Source organism: Balaenoptera physalus (genome assembly GCF_965194825.1).
Source record: "Balaenoptera physalus genome assembly, chromosome: X".
Classification (NCBI taxonomy): Eukaryota; Metazoa; Chordata; class Mammalia; order Artiodactyla; family Balaenopteridae; genus Balaenoptera; species Balaenoptera physalus.
Genome location: NC_138903.1, coordinates 85,319,783 through 85,342,229, shown reverse-complemented (window position 1 = coordinate 85,342,229; position 22,447 = coordinate 85,319,783). Strand labels below are relative to the sequence as shown.

The 22,447-nt window shown below is 38.6% G+C and overlaps 1 pseudogene across 1 annotated transcript; it reads left to right on the top strand.

The window, feature by feature from the left end:
• The first annotated feature begins 573 nt into the window (after nt 1-573).
• On the top strand, nt 574-8,579 carry LOC309653072 (spermidine synthase pseudogene; annotated as a pseudogene). Its single transcript has one exon. The product of its transcript is annotated as a spermidine synthase pseudogene (transcript).
• The last annotated feature ends 13,868 nt before the right edge of the window (nt 8,580-22,447 follow it).

The window sequence follows — 22,447 nt, the reverse complement described above, 5'->3', positions numbered from 1 at the left end:
GCAAGAAGGAGGGGATTTGGGGATATATGTATATGTATAGCTGGTTCACGCTGTGATACAGCAGAAACTAAAACACAATTGTAAAGCAATTGTACTCCAATAAAGAGGTTAAAAAAATAAAAAAGCCTCACTTGTCCATGTGTGCCCTTGAACTCATCTTCTACTGGAGAGGAGCTAGCTTAATTAATTCAGTAATTCTTCCTGACTGTATTAGAAGTAAAACAGGCAGTGCTCTCAGGGTTGTATATGACTTATTTCAGTGAATCCTCATAATAACCCTGTGGGCTAGGTTCTATTATCATTCTTGTTTTCATAGTTCAGGAGCTGGGGGCACAGAGAAGAAATTTGCCACAGATCACACAGGTAATAAGAAGAAGGGTCTGGATCTGGACAGTTTGGTTCTACAGCCACATGAGTAAATACTTTTCTATACGGCCTCTCAGTATACCTCGGAACAGCTGGGGTGATTTGATCTAAGATAACATTGTTCAAAAAATTGCCTTCACTTTTGACTTTGACTTTAAGTCACTGAATGATGCCCATAGGGGTCATCTGGTGACTATTCTTGTCCAAGACTCTGAGAGGTGAAACGGCTTGCCTAAGATTAGATAGCCGGTTAGTGTCAGAGCCAAGACTTAAAACCCAGGTCCCTAACTTTCAAGTCAGTGTTAAAGACACATGCAAGGGAAACAAAACTGGCGATATGACATACTGAAAACAACAAAGCCAGGCCATATATCCAGCAGCTTCTGGATGTACTAGCCTTCCTTTATCTTGCTACTGCGAGCACAATAAGTTCTTTTCCTGATTCTGTTGTCCTTGAAGGGCCACAGGGCAGGTTCCCCCATGGAGGATACTGCCCTATCTAGCAGTACTGCCCTCTGCACACAGGGTGCAAGAAGGGAACATTAAGTTCTATTAGTAATAGCTTTCATTGTCAAATACATGAAAATACCAACTTATCAAAAACAAAGCAACTCTTCCCCCCCAACACACCCCCTCCACTTTTTTGTTTCCTAGCTTTTCTGGTTGTTTGTTTGCTTGGGTTTGTTTTCAGCTGCTATTCTCAGTATATCTGTAGTGAAATTTTGCAAGGGAATGTGTATAGCAGTTGATTTTCTGTATACCCTTAAGAAAATTATCCATCACCTCAGCCCTCTAAGCTTAAGGCCTCTCACAAAACCTCAACAATACACATCAACTCTCCATTTTGACATACAAATCTGAAAGTAACCAGGTTTTCTGTTTTTACCTTCTGCTCTGCATTTACAAAAGTGTGATGTATAATTTAAGTTTTTAATCTCAAATGTGCTTGCTTTATAGGAAAGTTCTGTAATGATAAAATGTACTACCTCCGCTTGGTTTTCTTTATAAATATACTAACTTCTCTTGTCATCTTCCCTGTATTATAGTGAGCAAATAAAATAAATTATTAATTCCAATGTAAAATCCAGTTCTGACTGGCAGGATTTTTATTTTCATTAGACTCATTCAAACTATTTGGTGGGGTGGGGGAACTTCTTAAGAGAATTCATAATTAATCACATATCATATTTTGTAAATGAGATGTAATTTTAAAATACATTTCCTGTGTATCATTAGGTCCTCCAAACAACTTCTCTTCGATGAAAAGAGAAGTGTCTTCAAAACATCTTTGGATGCTTTTAACGTAAAATTCATTTCATCCCTGGCTGTTCCACAAACATAGTGTCTATGAGAGGGGAAAATGGTCCCTTAAAGTTTTCTGAAGGGGAACTCTTACTCGCAGATCCTTTCTCAAGCATTTTTGAGACTAGAGTGTGTGTTGAGAAGCCATGCCCACACTCAGTAAGGATCTAAGGAGAAGGGGTTTTACTCAAATACCAGCTTCCTCTTTTTGCCCTGCTTTGCTTTCAGTAAAATTGTGACTTTCACAGAGAATACCTTAATAATAAATGTGAGTCATTTTGCTTGAATGCTAATACTGGGTTTTCAGCTGCAATAAAAGAAAACATTTCTAAACTGTTATAGTTCCTGAAAACTGGGTCATGGGCCAGTGTACTACAATGTAGAAATTCTGTGTTGTATGATTAGTTTTAATTAAGAGCTAGTTCGATTTTCAGGTAAATTGGTATCCTACTTCCCCAGCACAGCACGTTAGCAGCATTACTGCAACTTGAAGAGTTACTAGGAAGTCTTTTTACCTTTCTTGTAGCTGATTATCAACAGATCATATCAGGTTTAGGGAAAAGGCTCACTTCTCTTCCAAGTGGCAGGAGTTCTCATGCTAGGATTACATGTCTCTCCAGAAGGCTGAGGGGGTGTTTCACTTTTTATTCTATTTTTTTTTTCACCTGCACATATTCCTTTTGTTTCATCAAACAACTCATAGATACGCAAATAGCTCTATGGAGACAGGCCCACCTGCTTTTTCTAACATTTTAGACAGTGTGCCAGACACTAGGGTGACCAGCTGTTCTGGTTTGCCTGGGACAGAGGGCTTTTCCTTGAATGCAGGACTTTCAGTGCCCAAACCAGGAAAGTCTGGGGCCAACCAACATGGTTGGTGACCTGAGTTCAGGAAAGTCATTCCTATATGACAATGTAAAAGCTTTCTACTCCTCAAGAGTTAATTCTGGACTTAAAGGTGGGGAAATTTGGTAAGATAGCTTAATACTTCTCATAGATAATAAAGGAGTGAAAATCATAATTCAGTAAACAGGTCTGAGAACAAGTCAGGTGTCAAGGTCAGAGGCAACAGGAAAAGTATGAGGAGAGGAGACTATTAATAATCATAATCTTAGATTCTATACCTTTATTCTGGGTCCCAGGATCTATTCCAAGTGTTAAACAGTGGGGTTTGTATATTGAGCTTAATAATAATGGAAAGAATTATGAGAAATATTTGCACTACTTATTTTTATGTGCTTGATGTGCAAAAGCACAAAAGGCTGTGAATTATCGTGTAATAGTTTCCAAATTGTGTCATTAGATGTGAGACAAATGGCTGGGATCCAGTTATATGCACTTCTAGTTTCAGCCTATGGAATTATAGTTCTGAGAGAAGAAGTGTACATTTGTATGTGAAGTCTGGGGTTCAGACCAAGAGTCTTTGGATTTTTAGTTCTTTGATCCAACACAGTTATGTGCTTTCAGCCAAGTTGCTTAAACTTAGTACCATGCTTTTATGATTCTTTGACTTGAGAGAGCAAAAGTTAGCTCTCAACTTCTAGGCCGAACAATTTTGCACAGTCCATAAAAGTAGTGGTTATTTGAAGTAAAGATGGGAGAGAAGTCAGCTTTAGGATCAGAAATGAGCTCTATGAATGGATGGTGCAGCCACAATTCTGTCCCCATGTTATTTGCCTGTCAGGCACCAATATGGTTAGCATCAATTGGAAAGTCCTCTGTCTGACTTTTATTATCTGCTCCCAAACTACCTATCAAGTCCTATTTCCTACTGAGTAGTATGCCATGGGAGTCAGCGCATATATCCTGAAACTAGACTGGGTTCAAAACCTTGCTCCATCATTACATAAACTCTATGACCTCGGGCACATTTTTTAATCTCTCTGTGCCTGTTCCCTCATTTGCAAAATTGGGGTATTATTAATAGTGCCTTGCACAGAATGTCTGCTATTATTATTATTACTGTTGTCATTATTATTATTCCTTTACATGTGTCCCTTGCTCTAGGGTTCATGCTCTCTTGAATATCTACATAGCATGCTGACTTTTAATGTTTTCGCTTGTGTTGAACTCTCTACATGCAGCATAATACCTTATCCTGCTTCCCCAAATGTTATCCATTTTAAAATGATTGTTTCAATTCTGATCTTTAATATGGGACTTTCACAAAACTCTCCTTTTGATAAATTCCTTTATAATTACTACTTGGACCATGCATTTCAGCTTTCAACTACCTGCTGTTTGGTGTGTGCTAATGTTGTTTCTTCTGCTGATCTGGAAACTTTTTGGCAGGTGGGGCAATGTCTTGTCTATTTTATTGTATGTTTTACAGCCTCTAGTGTGTTTCTAACTAAATAGTTGATTGATTCATATCAGGGAACCTATGCCTAAATTTGATCCTTTGTTTTTCCTACTACTTTTGAGACATAAAGGCATCAGTTAAATCACCTCAAGAATCAGTCTCACAAAATCTTGCTGATTTTACACTTTCAGCAGTTCTGTATTTGTGGTAGAATGTCATTTACAGGTCAGTTTTTTTCATGTTTGGATTTAGAAAAGAATAAAACATGGTGTTTTTACATGAAGTTCATATACATCACTAAATCACACTTACTAGAGTTAAGTCCCATGAAGATAGGATGAATTATAATAATAATTTAAAAAATTTTATTACAGAAATTTCCACATACACACAAAAGTAGAATAATATAATCGAATCCATGTAACTATCACCCAATTTACACGATTATTAACACCTTTCCAATCTTGTTTCATCTATCCCACCCATTTTTTTTTGGCCTGGAATATTTTAAAGCAAGTTCATCATATTTCATCCATAAATAGTTCAGTATGCATCATTAACAGTTGAAGAGATATAATTTTTAAAAGAACCAATAAATAGTTCCCAATACTGTGCTAAAATTATCAAATCTTTTCTTACAATCTTACAACTTTAATAATACCACTTTGCTCTCTTCTACCCCAAAGATATAAGTAAACCTATAAAAATAGATGTTCCTAGTGGATGATAGGAAATATATGTGAAACATGAATGGTATTTTACTGTCTCAGCTATAGTCTTTGAAGTACAGCAGGAACCTTGCTTTGATAGGACACACTGCATTATTTCAATGTGATAGATTACTATAATAATCAAATGGAAAGTATATATTTATTTCATTTGAATGTCTTTTCAGCTCTATGATATTTTTGGATATGTTAAATTAAATGTAGAATGGGGCTACCCAGGTTCATGATACAATGTAGTTCATCAGTCTATTTTAATAAGGCCATTTTTCTGGGAATGTTAGAACCTGATGGCTTTAATGATTTGATGACACTATTTCACAAGTGATTGTGATATCATTCCCTCCTAAACTGATCATAAAGTACCAGAGGTGTAAAGGTAGATGTTTAAACACCTATTTATCTTATTCAGTTTACCAAGCACTGTCCATACAAATGGTTATCATTGATTTATAAATTATGGTAAGTTATGTTTTGTACTTTTAAAGTTACAGTTTAATAGGATACTAGTTTGAACAACATATAGTTTGTAAATCTTAAAGCAACAGTGTTAAATAAAGAGGCATATTACGAGAATTGTTAGGGACATGCATGTTTCTTACAACAAACGTTGTATAGTTCTGTTATGTAAATCTGAGCCACACAAGTATTACAATATAAGAAATAAAATTGAGGGGGTTAAGGTTGTTAATCATTTATACATTATACCTGTAGATTGGAAGTCTATATTGTTTATACTCATTTCCCTAAAGTTGGGGTGAGCTGTATAGATAGACAGACAGACAGATCCCTGGGAGTACCATAAATCCATGAAGGCAACATCAGCTCTAACTGACTGGAGTGAAATGTACCTGACTGGCTGTCAGTTCTCTTTGTAAGTTAGGGTTCAGTGAACTCCCATTTTGGAATCGTCTAGGATGAACCGAATTCAAATAAAAACTTCCCTGTGGGCAGTTAAAGCTGAACTATAAGTCTGTCTTTCAGTGATCTTTGTTTTGATATTTTTCTTCACATTCATAACTACTGCCTCTGTGTATATTTTAACTTTGCAGATATTCTGCCCGATAAACTGTTCAAGCTTGTGTTTTGATTCCATGCCATTAATTTGTATCAAAGCTTGCATGTATTCCTATACTCTTACAGAATTAACTTTAGGCTTTTATTTTCCCTTCATTATGTGAATTTGACTAAAGCAGAGCCATTTTTCAAAGTGAAAAGGTTTTATTTGGAAAACTCCTTTGAAATGACTTCTTTATTATAGATTCTAGAATTGCCAGACTATAGCCATTTCTAGACTATAATTCCCAAGAAATTTCTTCCAATAAAGTGAATTATGGATTACTGGCATATATATTTTTTTCCTTGCATGGCAAATAGGATAAAAAAAATAAAGAGGATTTTAACTTCAATTTTGAAGAAAAATTACTTGGTCTGGTGTCCTGAAATTCAATCTTTGATCAGGGGTACTTTGAGTAAAATGAAAATTCAGGACTGCTCTTTCTCCCCGCCTCATTTTTCAGGCTCTTGAATATGGTTTTCTTTTGAAATATTATGGGAATATACGGTCTGAGTAATGTTTACCATGAACATTTAAAACACAAACGGCATATTCAAGGTAAAAATAAAAGAAAGCAACTCAATAGCATTCTGTCAGAGAGTTGGATTTTATGGTCTCATGAGAGTAATTAGAAAAGTCAACCATGAAGCTATCTAAGCTACACACAAGACAGGGCTGAGAAAATATTTTCCAGTAGATCTTTTAATCTACAAGCTTTAGGTCACATTTCTTCTGTGATTATGGGTGTTAGGTATATTTGACAGATAGTCTAGAAAAAGGAGAATCATTATTAATATGGAAAGCCAAGGCCATGAGACGGAGTAGGCTTATCCTGTGACTAGTTCTACAACCAATGCCAGTCACCTGATTGCACTTAGCCTCTATTTTCTCATCAGGAAATGGGAACAATATCTGTTATTGTGATGGCAAGATAAATGTAATGCGCGTGCAAGTGTCATGAGGTAGTCAGCAAAACCCAAGCTACTTTCATTGGTGAGATGAAGGGGGAAATGGAATTATGGTACCATGATGCCAGAAACTATCAATCATGAGAGTCTTTAAGGTGACAATTTCAAAAGAAATTCATATCTTTTTTGTCAAAACAGCAACCACAATAACAAGATGACTAGAGGACACAGAATTTTGTCTTTGTGGAGAAGGTGGTAGCACCAGGTAGGAAACAATGTTATATAGTAAGAGAGGAAATCATCAGTGACTTCAAGTTTAATGAGAAAGGTACATTCCAGCAGAAAGCAGATAAGAGGCTTTGATTTTCTTGACAGTAGCGCTATCCAGTACTTTTAGTTGGTCTTCAGGTGATCAAACCTACTGGTTTGCCGGAGACTTTCCCAGTTTTAACACTGAGAGTCCCAAATCCTGGCAAAGTCCTCCATCCAGGTCAAAATGGGCCTGGGTCTATTTGGTCTTCATGACATTGGCTATGAGTTTGTCAAGCTATGCAATGGGGAACGGAAGTTCACAAGGCTTTCCACCTTCAGAGTGAAAACTAATTTTATTCTAGGACACGCGTATTTTCTGGTAATGAAATATCATTTTTATAATTTTGTATTAAATGTGTTTGCTTGGTAAGTGGGCACAGCACATCTTGTGCTCTCTAGTGGATGTTCCCAGAAGTGCTGGGAGGGGATTATGCCATACAGAAGTGACACAGTGATCTGGAGACATGGGGTAGAATGTTAATGATAAGAAATGGCTAGGAGATAAAGAGATACCAAAGGCCTCTGCAAAGAGGTTTCGGGTTTCGCCCCTGCCGGCAGGCTCCGCCCCGCCGGCGGCGGTAGGGCGCGGGCGGTGTTAGGGCGAGGCGTGGGCGCTGGGTGGGGCTGGTTCCGTTGTGCTGCGGCTCCGCGCTGCCTGCAGTCCGGACCGGAATCCCGCTCCCCGGGCCTCGAGTCCGCCCGCCCCCCAGCCTGCCAGCCATGGAGCCCAGCCCCGACGGCCCCGCCGCCATCTGGTTCCGCTAGACGTGCAGCCCATGGCCCGGCCAGGCCCTGTCGCTGCAGGCGGAGCAGCTGCTACACCATCAGCGCTGGCGGTACCAGGATATCCTTGTCTTCCGCAGTAAGAGCTACGGCAACGTGCTGGTGTTGGATGGCGTCGTCCAGTGCACAGAGAGGGACGAGTTCTCCTACCAGGAGATGATATAGCCAACTTGCCCCTCTGTAGCCACCCCAATCCACGCAAGGTGCTGATCGTCGGGGGCGGGGATGGGGGTGTCCTGCGGCAGGTGGTGAAGCATTCCTCCGTGGAGTCCGTGGTCCAGTGCGAGATCGACGAGGATGTCGTTCAAGTCTCCAAGAAGTTCCTGCCGGGCATGGCCGTTGGCTACTCGAGCTCAAAGCTCATCCTACGTGTGGATAATGGTTTTGAGTTCATGAAACAGAACCAGGATGCTTTCGCTGTCATTATCACTGACTCCTCAGACCCCCTGGGCCCTGCTGAGAGTCTCTTCAAGGATTCCTGTTACCGGCTCATGAAGACGGCCCTGAAGGAGGGTGGCATCCTCTGCTGCCAGGGCGAGTGTCAGTGGCTGCACCTGGACCTCATCAAGGTGATGCGGCAGTTCTGCAAATCACTCTTCCCGGTGGTGGGCTACGCTTACTGCACCATCCCCACCTACCCCAGCTGCCAAACTGGCTTCATACTGTGTAGCAAAAATCCAAGCACCAACTTCCTGGAGCCCGTGCAGCAGCTGACGCAGAAGCAGGTGGAACAGATGCAGCTGAAATACTACAACTCTGATGTACATCGGGCACCCTTTGTCCTCCCCGAGTTTGCCCGCAAAGCCCTGAATGATGTGTGCTGAGCCCAGGCGCCGCTGCCGGTGCCGCCCAGGACCTCCGGCCAGCGAGCCTCCAGGGTGGCTGGACGCCGCCAGCCCTGGATGAGACTCCCGCAGACTCGCTACCCAACCCAGTGTTATAGGCCCCAGAATGCTGCCCGGCCTGCCCTGTTAGGACTTTCTCTCTGTGTGGCGTTCAGCTTGAAAGTTTATACCAGGTGCGTACAGCACCATCTCCACCTCTGTCGCCCCTCACTCACCAAACACGTGTATCTAGAACAACAACGAGAACAAATATTCTGCCAATATTAGGAACTCAATGCAAGACATTTGTATACCGTTTAGTTTTGAGTATGCAAGAGCCTATTTTGGGGGAAATGCAGTTTCTCCTCTAAGCCACTAGTAGCTGAGAACTTCATAGTAGAGTTTATGTCTTGGAGGAGGAGAGAGTATTTTGATGAGCTACAAATTGGCTATTCACTAGGAAGCTAAAGCATAAATTAGTGTTAAAGTGGTGGGTCATAGGGTAGTATATCTGAACCCAGAAGTTGAAATTGGGGCAGAAATAGTCTCTCTCACTATTCCCTTCCTTCACTTTAAGTGAATCTCTTGCCTGCTATAAAAAGAAAGGCAGGGCTCAAGAAACAGAAAGGAGAAACAGAAGAAAACCACAAAAATGAAACAGGCAAGAGTTTTCCTGAATGCTCTTCATTCACTCAAAATTAGTAGAGTAAAATTCAAGCCCACTGAATGATAATTAAGGCCCCATTTGCCTAGATTCCAAATATCTGAAGCCTATTTGAGTAGGCCTGTGTTATCTAGCACCCATAAGAGCTATGGGATGGAGGTGGAAATAATCCTCTTTGATAAAGATAAAAGATCTTGAGAAGGATTTTCCAGAGAAGAGGCCCATTCTAGATCTTAATTCTGCCTTGGGCTCCAGAAAGCTAAATGTAGAATGTTGTGGTAACATACTTGGTCATGTACAGCTGTGTTATATAAACACCCTCAATTAAATTCTGACTCTGTTTTCTCCCAAACTTGTATAATAATGCCAAATGCATAAACATTTATGCCTGGATTCTCTTGAGTGTCTTGTTGGCTTTACTTATGGCAAATGTTTTTTTAAAAGGAGGTGGAAGGTAACAGTGATGGGGCTTGGAAATATGTGCTACCTAGGAACAGGCTCTCTGACCCTAGCTAGGATTGAAAGTTGGTGTGCCTCCCAACACCTACTAGGTGATCTGCCAAATCTGACCCTGAAATTCTTTCACAATCCAACTACAAGTGTTCTGGTATACAATTTGCCCACTGCCTCATTGGATCTTGCCTTTCTTTATGGAAACTATGCGAAGATCTATATTTCTTGCTTGAGATGTAGGTATAACCTTATACAGGCTTAGACATTGATGTAACAGTAGAGATTATGAGCTATAACCATTTTGCCCACGAAGTACTGGAAATCTTCCTTGGAATGTGGAAGAGGAAGACTCCTTGATTCATTCATCAAATAAGTATTTAAAACATGACTGATGCATGCTATTGGGTTTACAACTCCAAAATGCATCTTACAATGTTTTTTGGTAATTAGAGATGTTATAAGAAAACACCTTTTTTTAAAGTTATAATGTTAAAACAATTATAAAGCCAGAAACCAACACTCACTCAAAATTCAGTTAGTTAAACTTTGTCAATAAAGGCAATTCTATTTTATAAAATGGTATTAAAAAGAATGAAAATAGAAATTATATGTAAATGACATGGATTGTGGGGTTGTGTTTAGATTTTCTTCCTTATGTGTTTAGGACAGGTAAACAGTTTCATAAGTTTTCTATTTTGTAAAAATAGCTGAAACTAAATTGTAAGCTTCAGAATTGCCCTGGTTTTGCTTGACTGTAAAAGGACATGTAATAAGGGTTTGTATGTACAAGTCATAAACCAAGTGATTAAAACATACGATTAGCAAGACAAAGTCATCTAGTTCATGTTCCTATTGATCAACAATGTTTATTAATTCTCCACTGCATGCTAAACTTTATTGGACATTCCTTTTGAAAAAATCTTCAGTCAGAAAATGGACGAAAATGTTTAAATTCACCTATGGATGCTAGATCATTGTAAGTTTGAAAAAAACAAGACACTGTACTATAAGTTCACTAAATGAAATTTGTGCTACCTTTGGTTAGACAATTAGTAGAGAAGAAAATAAATGAGAACTCGGATTTGGGACACTCTAGCCATTCCTGTGACCTGATTAATCTCTTATGCAGCACTCATTTAAATAATTTGCACACACTAATTTTAGATCTCTAAATTGCTCATACTTTGTGTGTAGAAACTGATTATGATTGTCATATCCGTGAAGTGACACAGGACTAAGAAACTTCAACTCAGATCTCAAAATTAGTAGGCATGAATTAATTTGAAATCTGCTTATCTCAAAGTAGCTCCAGTGGTCCCAGTGTATGTGAATTTATAATATTGTATGATTAACGAAAGGAGCCACTGGTGACCACATCAGGGATTGAAATAACTGAAAAGGGCAAAAATAAATCTATTCTGTTTTATTGTAGAAGTTTGGGGGTACCATTGGAGGCAGAGATTATTGAACTGACCATTCTAGAATATAAAGAAGAGTTTTGTGCACAAACCACTGAGTCAGCAGTGGTTCAGTGGTTTCTTAAACAGAAAACAAAACCAAGAAATATGTATTTAGATGACCAGAATCCAAAATCGTGTTGAATTATAGTTAGAAATTTTAAGAAAACCAGATACCCAATATTACTATCCTAAAATTGTATTTTATATTTTGCTCTGTGAAATCTGAGCTTTGTGGAACGTTTCTTAAACGAAGTACTGTTTTAGTCTGCTTGGGCTGCTATAACAAAAGACCAGACTGAGTAGCTTATAAACAACAGAAATTTTTCTTACAGCTCTGGAGGCTGGAAGGCAGAGATCAGGGTGCCATCATGGTGGGGTGAGGGCCCTCTTCTGTAGATTTCATGTATCCTTGCTTGGTGGAAGGGGCATAGGGTCTCTCTGGGGCCTCTTTTATAAGAACACATCTCATTCATGAGGGCTCTGCACTCATGACCTAAGCACCTTCCAAAGGCCTCACCGACTAATACCGTCACCGTAGGAGTTAGTTAGGATTTCAACAAATGAATTCTGGGGGGACATGAACATTCAGACCATAGCAGTTGCCCTTCCAGTCTTCCCAAGAGTTGGTACCTTCTGAAAGTGGGAAAACAGATGCACCATGATGACAAACAATGACAAAATTTGTGCCTTAGTTTACTGTTTCCACAGTGTACTGCTGAATCTGGACCTTCAGTTAATATGAGGACGTCACAGTCCCAACTGGGTGGCGTAATTCATGTCTAGTGATGAAACAGGCCTCCTGAACACTGCATTTTCACTTTTTGAAGGGAGGTCTTTAGACACTAAAGCCAACTTGGAAAAAAATACTTTCTCAGTCGATTTCACCACAGAAATGATTGTAATGCTAGTGCATAAATAGACAAGGTGGAGTAAAGAATTAGGGCATTTAAATAGCCAGCCTGGGCAAAAAACAAGTTTATTGGCAGAGGTGGGATGGGGTGGTACTTTTTTTTCACAGTGAAAAGGAATTATTCAGATTAGATGCTTCTACTGTTCAACTCTTAACTTCGTATTGCATTCAATGTACTGACTCTTAGTCCTTTAAATCTGTGTCTCTTAGGAAAGATGACAAAAGTTTGTGCTGGCAGGTAACCTGATTGTTATGGACCAAATGTTGGTGTCCCCCCCAAATTTGTATGTTGAAGCCCTAAACTCCAATGTGGTGGTATTTGAAGATGGGGCTTTGGGGAGGTAATTAGGATTAGATGAGGTCATGAGGGTGGGACTCTCATGATGGGATTAGTGCCCTTTTAGAAGAGATACCAGAGAGCTTGCTCTCTCTCTTTTCCTGTGCACACACAATGAAGAGGTCATGTGACCTCACAGAGAGATGGTGGCCATCTGCAAGCCAGAGAAGAGGCCTCAGAATGAAACCTATCTTGCCAGCACATTGCTCTTGGAGATTCTAGCTTCCAGAACTGTGAGAAATAAATTTCTGTTGTTTAAGCCACTGAGACAATGGTATTTTGTTATAGCAGCCTGAGCTGACTATGATAGTTCTAAATACCTGTTTTTTTCAATGATGGTATAAAGGCTTTCACTGCTTTTGGTGGGTTCCTCCTCTTGAAATGATACTGCCTTATAGTTAGAGAATAACTATCCTTGTATGGGTTCCAAACAATTAAAAGTACCTTATCATAAATTTTGCTTCACAAGAAACAGCTTTATAGTTTGGTGCAAGTGCATTTGAGATATCTGCATTCCAACAGGAGGTGCTTCCTCTCAGCCTGTATTTTCCTTCTAATTGAAGTGGCAATTAAGTAGTTCATTAATGGTCATGCCATAATCATAGACTTATATAAGGGATCATAAAGGTCAGATTGTCCAGCCCTTTCATTTTACTTCTCCAAGGAAGTAAGGATGAATGAAAGAATAACTATAGTTTTATTACCAAATGACATTTAAAAAAACGGTGATGCAAGTGGACCTTTAAAAAATAAAGGAAACATAGGAAGACAAAAAGTGTATAGAGAATACTAGATAGATTTAGGTTTTATATTTATCTTCTTAAAGAGAAATTGAATTCAACTTTGGACCCATCTACAATTGGAGCTTCAGAAAACATGTTTGGCCTCATCTTATCTTTGAAATGAAAGCTGCTGTCTTCACTCTTGAACCAACTGAGGGTACAAGGATGCATTAGAAAATTTGATAATTGGTGGAGCTGGGTTTTGTGGGTTTTTTTTTTTGGTAGAGTCTTTTTATTTCTTTAGAATAGGAAGGAGGTATATTTTGCAAAACTCATAAGAACTATGAGGTTGTTTTCCTCCTTTACTGAACAGAAGCCACCTGCCACAAATACACACTTTGGGAATTATTTTGATATGAGTTATGGGAAATAGAAAGCAAAATCTTGTACAGTAGAGGACATAACTTTACAGTAAATCTACAGTTGTCTTATAGCTGTTCATTAAGTGTTTTGAGTCTCTTTTTAATTCAAGGATATCTTTAGGATCTAGTTTCCAAAAACAGTCTCAAATTACCATCAAAATGTAACTGGGCTACCCTATGTTTTCCCTGTCAAGGAACTGACATTCTGTGAACCCTATTTAATTTTCCAGCTATCTTAATAGAATGTGTTGAGTAAGAATTAAGGATTATTATTATTATTATCACCACCGTCATCATCATCATCATTAATTGTGTTAAAAGGAAACCTTGGGAGGCATAAGTGACCTGCTGGCAAGGATTACCCACTCTGGAATGTGCAGTGGATCAGTTTTGCTCTCAGCAGAAGGCAGCATTATAATCAATAGAAATTGCCCATATGGGGTTTAAAAGACACTGTGATACATGAAAGAATGCTCAACATCATTAATCATTAGAGAAACGCAAATCAAAACTACAATGAGATATCACCTCACACCAGTCAGAATGGCCATCATCAAAAAATCTACAAACAACAAATGCTGGAGAGGGTGTGGAGAAAAGGGAACCCTCTTGCACTGTTGGTGGGAATGTAAATTGATACAGCCACTGTGGAGAACAGTATGGAGGTTCCTTAAAAAACTAAAAATAGAACTACTATACGACCCAGCAATCCCACTACTGGGCATATACCCTGAGAAAACCATAATTCAAAAAGACTCATGTACCACAGTGTTCATTGCAGCTCTATTTACAATAGCCAGGACATGGAAGCAACCTAAGTGTCCATCGACAGATGAATGGATAAAGAAGAAGTGGCACATATATACAATGGAATATTACTCAGCCATAAAAAGGAACGAAATTGAGTTATTTGTAGTGAGGTGGATGGACCCAGAGTCTGTCATACAGAGTGAAGTAAGTCAGAAAGAAAAAAACAAATACAGTATGCTAACACATATATATGGAATCTAAAAAAAAAAAAAAAGGTCATGAAGAACCTAGGTGCAACATGGGAATAAAGACACAGACCTACTAGAGAATGGGCTTGAGGACACAGGGAGGGGAATGGTAACCTGGGACAAAGTGAGAGAGTGGCGTGAACATATATACACTACCAAATGTAAAATAGATAGCAAGTGGGAAGCAGCCGCATAGCACAGGGAGATCAGCTCGGTGCTTTTTGACCACCTAGAGGGGTGGGATAGGGAGGGTGGGAGGGAGGGAGACACAAGAGGGATGAGATATGTATATGTATAGCTGATTTACTTTGTTATAAAGCAGAAACTAACACACCATTGTAAAGCAATTATACTCCAATAAGGATGTTAAAAAAAAAAGCATTAAAAAAATAAAAAAGAAAATAAAACCCAAACAGATTAAACTCAAGGAAAAAAAAAAAAAAAAGACACTGTGACAATTAAGTTCACCAGAAAGACACAGAAAGTTTTGGAGCTTATTGTAAACCACGACTCTGTGAACCTTCTGCAGATTTCATTGACTGCAGTGTCTAAATTGGAAGATATAGCAATTTTTTTCCCCCATGCTCAGCAAAAACTTTTAACTGGCTTTTGTGTGTGTGTGGGGTATAAAACATTCACTGAGTGTTTCTCATATTCTACTGAGTCAATATTAAACTGTACTTTTCTACTTTTGCTAATAGTCATCATCATAAAAACATTTGTCTTTTTAAACATTTTCCCATATGTTCATGGTTCAGTTAAACATTCTCTGCCCTCTAGGAAATTATAGCTTAAAATAGTATCAATATTTCACCACTTTATGTCTCAACAAACCTTTTTGATTGAAGTTCCCCAAAGGCCTTGACTTGACCTTTACATAAATAAATGTGGACAATGGATATAGGGGTTTGCAAAATACAAAAAAGTACTATTTTTTACAATCCCATAAAGACCTTGTTTGTTGCTGTCATTTGAGAACAGGGCAACATGTCGATTTAGCATATTTAATAACTTTTCACACAAAGAGGTTAGAAAGACTTGAGCATCAAGGGAATAACCCAGAATAAATACTAAATCAGTGTTTCTCAAATGTTGATGATATCAGTCTTCCTACTAAATACTTCGGGTGATTCTGATGCACACAGTTCACTTACTATATACTGTGCTTTGAATTATACCACTGTAACTTCCACATTCTTGGTCTGTCAGCAATGCCTTTCCGTATTAGAATTCAGAAATTTCGAGAACCAAATGTATTAGATGTACAGCCTTCAGATCTTTAAATGCATTATTTCACACAGTTCTAAGGAAGTTTTGAGTTTGATGGATTTCAATCTTCTTAATAATATCATTTACTTTGTAACATACAGGTGTAATCCATTCTTCCACAAAATCTGTCTGAGGGAGTGTTTGTGTGTATCTCTTCTCTCTCCAAATGACCTTGACATCAGTTTGTTAAAGTGGCTTATGCCATTCCTGACTTATTACAGTTCATTGGGCTTCATATTTTCTGATCAGCCACGATTTCAATGTATTTGCTTTAAAGAGGTTTTTGTAAGTTACATATAAAAAGGCACTTTTCTACCATTCAGAGAAAGACATATGTAAATGAGACAGTATTTGTAGCATGACAGTCAAAGATACCTCAAGGATTTGGGTATTGGATTGTGTATTTAGTTGCCAGCTATAGATTATAGGAGGCTATTATGTGAAACTATTATATACCTGGAGTTGAAGTAAAATATGTCAGAAATTTTTTTAAAAGAAATCTCAATTTATTCATTGTATGAGAAAAGGAATAGATCGCAGCCCCCTTGCATGAAGTGATTGCATCAGTAAGGGGAATTTTATTTCTAAAACCAAAAAGACTTTCAAAAGCTGCTGTTATTTACTGTACTTTAGACAGTTCCTCTGTGAAGGCCTTTCTAGTATATTAAAGACCTGTTCCAATCAAAAGTATTCTCTACTGGCTGATGATATAATTATACTAAGTTATCAAGAGATTGTTCTTGATTCCCAGGGTGAAATTCCTTTCTTTAGCAACCATGGAATTGACATGCTTCATTGTTCATTATTCATCATTCTTTTGCTTCCTCTGCTTTACAGTCTGGATCCAGAAAAGTCTCCTTGGAGACTTTATTGCACATGCTTGGACATCTTGATGATGGTGATTTTTTTGGTATTGTTTCATTTTTTTTTTGTTTGTTTTTCTTACTTGTCAGAGGGTCATTTAATTAGAGCTTCATCAGTTTATGATTGTTCTAGATAGTCTTCAGAGGCTGAGTCACTTCTCCAGTTTCTGTTGTTGTTAGTTTTGTTTGTTTGTTTGCTTTTGTCTGTGGCTGGAGAGGTCTTTCTGAAACAAACATACAACTCACCAAACACAAAAACAATCAATCAAACCTGCTGGTTTTCCTCAAGAGGCTCGAGGTTTAGTTTATTCATTTAGAAACTTTGCCTTGTGTTTCTCCCCCTCCTCCTCCATCTCTTCCTCTTCCTTCTGTTTATAAGAAAAGCTCAAGCAGCTCTGTGCTTTAATAGGCAAGGCTGAAGGCAGAGTTCTGCCTCTGGGAAATGTTTATTCTGGAAAAACACAGGAGACATTTGTTTGGTCTGACTCATCTAGACTATGTCATAAGCCATCTTGGGCAAAAAAGAGAAGATGCCTTTCCAAACTCAATTTTATGTTTAAAAACCAAAGAATTGTGGCCACTGCAACCTCTTAATTAATCAGTAAATATTTATCAGTCCACTAATATTTTGTTAGTCATCTTTCCTTCTGAGGATATGAATAAAGTTCATAAACACAATAGTTTTCTGTTATTTGCCGAACAAATGGTTATCCTTGAAAGTAGCCATTTTTAAGCCTTCCGTAGTAACTTGAAAGAACAATGCTAAGGAAAAATCAAATAGTGCATTTACTCATACCAGAGCTGTGCATATCTCTGTGATGGGGGACGGGGAGGTATGCAGGGAAAAGAAGGCAAGTAATATCATGACCCTGCTTTGTCTGCTTGGTCCTTTCTTTGCTCTTAAATCTCTGTGCAGATCTGTCAGAAATTATCACCCAAGGGATTCCAATTTCCTGTTCCTGCCTCTGGCCAGCAGCCCAGGGCTACCACCATATGCCCTCCTCTCCAATTGGCCACTGTTCCACTCAAAATAGAGAAAGGGAAAAACTAGTTGACGGCTCTCATTCTATTTTTTCAACTTCTCAGACTAAACCTAGTTGAAGTCTTTTTATTCACTTATTTGTTTAGTCTTCACTCACTGTTTGTATAAACATTGTATACTTGCTATATATTCAGCAAAGTGCTAGGTGTAAAGGGGAGGCGAGTAGTGTTGATAAGAGAAAGAGAAAGGAATAAGAAATCTTTAAAGAAAGAAGCAGAAGCCTTCCCTACCTTAAAGTCTAGCTGGGGGAAAATGACATACCTTAGTCAAATAAATGGAAGAAATTAAAAAGCAACAGGCAAAAATAATAATATAATGTAAATAGTATATATAGGTACTGACAGGGATGGGAGAACCGCAAATATTTAATTCAGTTCACCATTTGAGTACACATTATGTGCTAGAACCTGTATCAAAAATGTGATGGAAAATAAGAGGTAACCTTCTGGAGGCAGACATAGCTGCAGATAACTTTATTATGAGGTACACTGTGCTGAGTGTTTTAAGATCAACAAAGTACCATGGGGGAAATTGTGAAGGGAAACATTTTGAGTGAGGGGGTAAGGGTTCTGTACTCAATTCCAGTGTGTGTATGGGGGGCGGTTCCACACACCAACAAGCAATTCTCTGACACAAGGCAGGTGCCCCTCAATTCAGCTCAATTCTCACACTATCTACCCAGAGATAGCAACAGATCCCACAGGTTAAGGGATTAGTCCGACAAGACTGTAACCCCCTAACCCCCAACCCCCCACCAGGCACCAATCACAAGCCCAGGTTTTCACCTGTGCTTCTGACAGTCGAGTATAGATTGCCAACAAGTCTCTCCTTGGATTCAATTAATTTGCTAGAGTAGCTCACAAAACTCAGAGAAACATTTTACCTACTAGATTATTACCAGTTTATTGTAAAAGGATATGACTCAGGAACAGCCAGAGGGAAGAGGTGCATAGGGCTAGGTGTGGGGAAAGGGTGCAGAGCTTCCATGCCCTCTCCGAGTGCCCGACTTTCCCAGCACCTCCACAGGTTCACCAACCCAGAAGCTCTCTGAACTCCCTCCATTTGGGTGTTTATGGAGGCTTCATTACATAGTCATGATTGATTAACTCATTGGCCATTGGTGATTGATTCAACCTCCAGCCCCTCTTCCCTCCCAGGAATTCCAGGGGTGGGACTAAAATTTCCAACCTTCTATTCCTGGTTGATTCTCCTGGCAACCAGCCCCCATCTTCAGGTGCTTTCCAAAAGTCACCTCATTAACATAAACTCAGTTGTAGTGTAAAGGGGGCTTGTTATTTCACTGTAATGGCTCTGAAGGTATTTCTGGAACTGAGGTCAAGAGAGCAAATATTATGACAAAAGATGCTCCCATTGCTCTTACTACTCAGGAAATTCCATGGGTTTGGGGAGCTGTGAGCCAGGAGCCTTGGACAAAGACCAAATACATATGAGAAATATATTTTGATCACTTGAATGATTACATACATATTTCTTATAAATCACAATATTATTGCAGGGGGTTTAGGAAAGTTTTATGTAAGAGGTGTGATTTGAGCTTGGCTCTGAAGGATGTATCTAATATTTTATAGGTAGAAATGGTGGGAGTGCAGGGTGTAGGAGAAGTGTAGGGTGTATTCAGATTCCCCTGTTGTATTTCAGTCATAACACATAAGGTAGGCTGCAGGAGGAGGTCAGACAGAAAGACATGCTAGATGTGAAGGTCCTCGAAAGCAAAACTGAGCAGCTTGAACTTAATTTTGTAGACAATGGCAATACTGATGATTTTTGAAGAAAGAAGTAAGGTGAAGAAATCTATCCTTTAGGAAGTGGTTTAGCATATGGTTAAGAGCTGGTGCTCTGAAGTCAGAAAACTGGATGCAATCAATGAATATTTATCAAGCTCCTACTTACCAGGGACTATTCTAATAATTGGGGCCATAGTAGTGACGTATATTGGCGAGACCTCTGCTCTCATGGTACTTACTTTTTAGCTATGGACAGGAGAGACAAATGAGAATAACACGCAAAAAGACATTTTCCAGATAATTTTAGAGAGTGATAAGTGTGATGAAGAAAATAAAATAGGGCAATGACTGGTGGGACCAGGGAAACGACTTTAGAATTGGTGGTTAGAGAAGGCCTCACTGATGAGGTGAAATTTGAGTTGAGACCTGAATTAAATGATGGGATGTTCCACGGGAATATCTGAGGCAAAGTCTTCCAGTCAAAGCAAAGAGCAGATTTAAAGGCCCTTGTGGGAATGAGCATGATGTGTTCCAGAAACAGAAGGCCTGCGTGGCTGGACTGAAGTAAATAAAGGGGACACCTTCATGAAAGCAGGCTCTAGAAGGAGGCAGGGGTCTGATTACATTCGTCTTTGTAGACCTCGGTAAGGATTTTGTTTTTTATTCTAATTATAATGGGAAGCCATTAGAGGAAGTTTCAAGCAGGGTTTGATATCATATGATTTATATTTTAAAAAAGGTGGCTCTGGCCAATGTGGAGAATTTGTATGGGGTATAGATAGAATTGGAGGACTCAGGCTATGTTTTTTTTGTTTTTTTTCAGGCTATGTTTTAAAGGTAGAACAGGCAAAACTTGTTCAAGGTCTATTGTTTTCTAGTTATTTGACCTTGAACAAATTACTTAACCTCATCTCAGTGTCTGCATCTGTAAAAAGGGGATAAGAATAGTACTGACCTTAGAGAGCTGTGAGGATTAAATTAAAACTCCGCACAATATAACCAGCACATCATATGTACTCATTCAAGGATAGCAGCTGCTATTATTACAACTCTGATGGTGATAATAACTCTGGATTGGACCTGTGAGTAACTAGAGGCCTGGTGATCTGTTAAGAGGCTATTGTGATTATCCAGGCAAGTCAAAGTGCTAGGCTGGAGTAGGGCAGTGGAAAGGAAAAGTGGGAAAGCACCATGTTAATAAATTTAATTAATGCATACCAAATATTTAATTTAAGTAGAAATACTTAATGACATATTCAAATGACTAATAAAGGTTAACACTAGTACGTGCAGAGAGTCAAAACTCACTTCTGTGGTGAGACTGGAATTAAAATTGCTAATAGTTTATTTTCTCTCCTTTAATTCCTGGCTAATGACTTTTCTATATTATCATCTCCTATCACATAAAACCATGGTTCATTTAAAGTATGCTGTTGAGACGTGGTCAAAATCCATCAACAGAGACTTCAAATGAAATGTCTGTGTGTGTGTTGCACCCTCTTTCAACTAGGTACCATAACTAAAGTCTTCCCAGCTATGTTTGAACTTCAGGTGATTCTCTTGCATTCATGAATAAAAATAAAAGTTGACCTTCCATTTGTTGTTTTATGTTTTGGGTGAACCCGGTTACCCTATCAATGGGAATGAATTGTTGACTGTATTGGTAATTTTCTTCTAACATCGTATGAGTTACCAGATAAGTCATCATTCTTGGAGTATGAAAGGGCAGTTTTTAGTTACTCATTTCTGTTTTCTGGTGTTGATCGCTCATGATAGACCTAGAGAGACTGAACTTCAAAGGACTGGTCTAATATTTATGAAGTTTAATGCACAATTACCTAGGTGACAAGACGTTAGCCATAAAGGTTAAGCCTTATGAATATTAAAACTTTAAAGAGTTCTTTGGCAGGTGTGAATTTTTATCAAATATTTCCTTACAGAGAGTGAAAAGAAGCCAGAATTTAAAATATACAAATCATCAGGCAAAGACAGATAGGACTCAGAGAAATCCGGGCTAGTTCACCACTGTAGTTGCTATTTTTATTTTATTTTTTGAGTTTCAGGTTTTTTGAAAAACAGTTAAAAAGTGGAATGAGAGGGGAAAAAAACCCAGTGGATTTCTGGTCTGGATATTTTATGAAACATCCAAAAGACATTAATTGCCAAGGTAATAAGATGGACCTGTCAGTTCTGATTCAATTGCTATTAGAAAATAAAATGTTTTAATAAAAATCACGTAATTGTAATCAAAGGAAACATTGCCTATGAGCAAGATTTTAAGCAAATAGCAACATATGCCTTTTCAGTGTTTTTTTTTTGTCACCTAAATGTGCACATTCACAATTGTGAGTACTATTCATCAAGCACTAATATATTCTCAGAAGTCATGTTGGAACTTATAAACTCTCTGTATCAGTCACCACTTCTTGCTTAACTGAACTTGGGTATTGTAGCCTTTTAATGTCCTTGCTATTGGTATTTAGTTAAGTTTTATCTCTCTCTCTGTGGTTTTCCACTTCACAGTTTGGGAAAAGAGGCTGTTAGGTTTTGCTATATCCATGTACACCTTTCAAATGGAAAATTCACAGGAAGCAAATGGTGAATGTCTTAACTCTGTAGGCTGAGACCATTTTATACAGGAAGGTAGGGGATTGAACATGAAAGATAGTTTGGGGTTCCTTTTGTTGTTCTTCTTCTATGTTTGCTTCTATACACTCCATTCTAATCTGTGGAACTCAAGGCTGCCTCAAGGGCACCGAATATTCAGTAAAGATGAACTGCCAATTCTTCACCTTCTGGGAAAGTTGTCAGATAAGTAAACTGTCAACAGCAATTATTTTTCTGATCTTAAGCAGATAATTAGCTCTGAACACCCTTTCCTTAATATTTTCCACAGTATATTCCTCTCACATTCAAATCTGCCCTCAAATCTATCCAATTAAGGTGAACTGAGAAAAGAATTCCCATATCCTATTTCTAGAAT